The sequence below is a fragment of the Ixodes scapularis genome, unplaced genomic scaffold (genome assembly GCF_016920785.2).
Source record: "Ixodes scapularis isolate PalLabHiFi unplaced genomic scaffold, ASM1692078v2 PGA_scaffold4__175_contigs__length_147842914, whole genome shotgun sequence".
Classification (NCBI taxonomy): domain Eukaryota; kingdom Metazoa; phylum Arthropoda; class Arachnida; order Ixodida; family Ixodidae; genus Ixodes; species Ixodes scapularis.
The window spans coordinates 56695110-56698583 of record NW_024609879.1 but is presented as its reverse complement, the minus strand read 5'-3'; positions in this window follow the sequence as shown (position 1 = coordinate 56698583).

The following is a 3474-nucleotide window of genomic DNA, read 5'->3' as shown; positions in this document are numbered from 1 at the left end:
CGTCAGCTTTGTGAAAAAGAAAATGTAATTTCTTGTATATTGCTCCAAAATTAATAATTGCGGGTGAGTGTTTTCTGGGGCTTAAGCCTGGTTCAGACAGTTGCGTTTGACTGCTTTTGAGTGCGTTGCGGTTGCGAGAAATCAGGAAGTTTCTGCTGCTTATAGACGCTTTGCAGCAGCTGTGCATGGACGCCACCATAACTGACTTTCAGTTTTGTTTCTTCTTATTCCGTTTATTTCACTTCATCATTACCATACCAGGCCAGGTTATTGCCATATTAGATTCAACTGAGTCCTTTTCTAACGCATCGGCCTTTGTAGAAGATCGTCAACTACCGTTTCAGTTGCTCGGCATGTCGGTAAGACAAGAGAAGGTCAGCAATGGCGGCTGTAATTTGGCGCGTGTGTAAAGCGTCTATATGGCGTGCCAAGGTGATTCCTTGAATTGGATTCCACGCTTCATACGAAGCAACGCAGTGAAACGCACTCAAACGAAACTGTCTGAACCGGCCTTTACTCTCTAGGCAACGAAAGCCTAACTGAACACTTTATGAACTTGAAGAACAGGAAAAAGTTCAAAAACTAGTAATGTTTGCCAAAAACCTAAAAATCAAAACCGTAAATTTGAAAGTGAATGTGCAACAACGCGGTGCCTGAAATTCTCTTTGAAGCTTTTGTTAATCTTTGAAAACAGGATAAAACAGTCAATAGGATACCGAGGCTTCTTTCTTCCACGGACATGCACGTTTTCTAGCCGTTCGTGCTGGTGTTTCCACACGTTGCCTTCGTGTGATAACGCCCTTCAACGGCCAGCCACCCATTACCTTCAGAGCTGCACACTGGCACCGTAGTTACTCGTGACCTACATAAGAAGTAGTCTTTTGTAAGGTAGCGAATAGGGCGAGTTGGTAAACGTTACACATCATAAAGACCGCTCAAACGACGACGACGAAGCTGTTTTTGCAACCAAAGGTTTGTTAGTGAAATCAACAGAAAGAAAACAGCGTAACCGACACTGACTACATCAACAAACAGCTACTTATTTATTAGGCACTACACAATATTTAGAGCTGAAAAGGTTCACCCAAAACGCTGTTCATATTATCTCGCAAGGAACAAACCCCTTTATCTGACAGAGCCACTGACAGCGCACTGTCGGCTGTCAATATATTGTTGTCTTTTTTACCGGTGTACGATGTTCTGATTTTATACTTGCGGCGTCATTAATATACAGAATGGGTGATTGCTGATTTATGAGAAATTAGTAAACATGCCCAATGAACTTTAAGAATATTACAAAAAAAAAAGACATTTTCAATGAAGTGACGAATCCGAATTCTTGTAAATTGCCATGTTTGACGCAGAATCTGCTAAGTTAAAAAGATCGGTGAGCTTTTCTCTGCATCCGCCCAGAGGCCGGTGAGCTTTTCTCCGCATGTGCCGGTTTCGCGGTGAGCTGCTCTCCGGTGAGCTTATCTCCGGTGAGCTTTTCTCCGGTGAGCATTTCTCCGGTGAGCTTTTTTCCGCCGCCCACCGCAGATTGTGTGCTCGATCTAATTCCCGTCGCACATCGCGTGATATCGGAGGGGAATCGGGTCGTATCCGATATTTAGAAATGTTTATGTTAGTTATTTTCAGCAAGAACAAAAAAATGGATGGGCGATCTTTTGGGGGAGGGTGTTTATATGGGATTTCGCGTATTCTAATTTTCGTTGTGGGAGACAATATAATAAGACCGGTCATTTTGTTGAATGCCGACGAGGTCGGCAAGAAAGAATGGTGGGCTGTCGGTGGTGCCCAAGGACATCCGCCTATCTTAAATAGTCTGCTCAAGATAGTGCATTTCAAATAAGCTCTGGTAGTGGTTTGGTATCTTACAAATACCTTTCGCCATCTTAATTAGATTTCTCACTATCTTGTACTCTGTATCTCAAATACATCCTTCAACCTTGGTAAAACATTTGTCGACGGAACAATCGGCGGTGCTAATGATCGTCATACTGCATGACAAAACTGAACCGACTGCAAACTGGGAGCCAAGCAACCGAACACAAAAGAGGAAACAAGGCATAAACAAAACGCAGTGTCCAAATACCAAGAAAATACAAAAATGGATAGCCTCCAGTCCTCTTTATTTAGAGACCATCTGTTTGTGGCTAGGGTTCTGCGGATTTTTCATATGCTTCAACAAAAACTTTACGCTCGCACCGGCGCACGCGCCGCACGCGCACGCCTTTTTCGTATAAACGATTGGAAATAAATAACCAAAACAATGCTTCGACGAACGCGCGTGCAAGATGTTGTTTGCTTTAGTCTTTTGCTCTAGTACAGTTTTTGCTGCAGACGCCGGCGCCGCAAGCGCACGCCTTGCCCGTATAAAAAATTCGAAGTCAATAACGAAAATAAAGCCTTGACCAACGCGCGTGCAAGATGCCATTTGCTCTAGGCTTTTGCTTTAGAACAGTTACTACTGCAGGCGCCGGCACGCGCGGCGCATGGAATACCATTTTCTGCATTCTCCTTGAAGCTTAACTAATTTAGCGATTTAGCAATTCAGTGGATTAGTGATCATTAGGCACCGTTTTCAAGATAAGTGGATTCTCAGGTATATAATAAAGGCTTCTGATCGATTTGCCGCTTAGCGGCCCGCGTCGGCCATGTCTATGCTCGCACCCTCTCTTTATCGTCGTTCTAAGCCAAATGCGTGCCTAGTTTCCTTTCCTTCCACTCACCCGGAGGGGGGGGGGGGGGGGGGGGGGGAAGCGGTTGAATCGCGCGTGTCTAGTTTCGTCCTGCTCCTCGGGGCGGCAATCGTCATCCACGCCGAAATAATGACCACCTATCCATCCAAATATAAATGTGTGTGCGTGCCTTTCGCAACGATGACCACCGATCAAAACAAATGTTTTCGTACCTTTGTTCAAAATTCTGTGTCACGTTTGTGCCGTGTGCTAAACAGCTTCGCTGGTCATCCACCTTTACAGAGTGGAATGGCTCGTGATTTTCTTTTTCCTATTGTCTTTGAAAGGCACGTTACGCTTAGAGTTAGCGAAGTGCTGGTGATGCCATCCTGATCTTATATTCAGACCCCAACTTTTTGTCTCAAGACACACTGCTTCCGTCAGCGGAAGACTGGGACGCAAACACTCGGCGTGATCACAGTGGACCATGTTGGAAATCGCCGGTTCAGGAAGTTCTGATATGGTAAAGAAACCAATATTCTTTGTTCTTAGTTGTATCATAAACATAGTACATTAATTGATTAACCGATCCGGTCCGTGAAAACAATGGGGTAGAAAGAAATACTGTACGTGTGAACTCTTAAATACAGTTTATTTAACGACTTGAAAAAAAAAAACGTTTAGTACGTTAAAAAGCTTCAATCGCATTGTTTTGCGTCTGGGTTGCTTGCAATAGGTTTGTAAGTCAGTTGTGACTCAAATGGAATGTGCAAAGAAAGCTCAACGCTCTGAT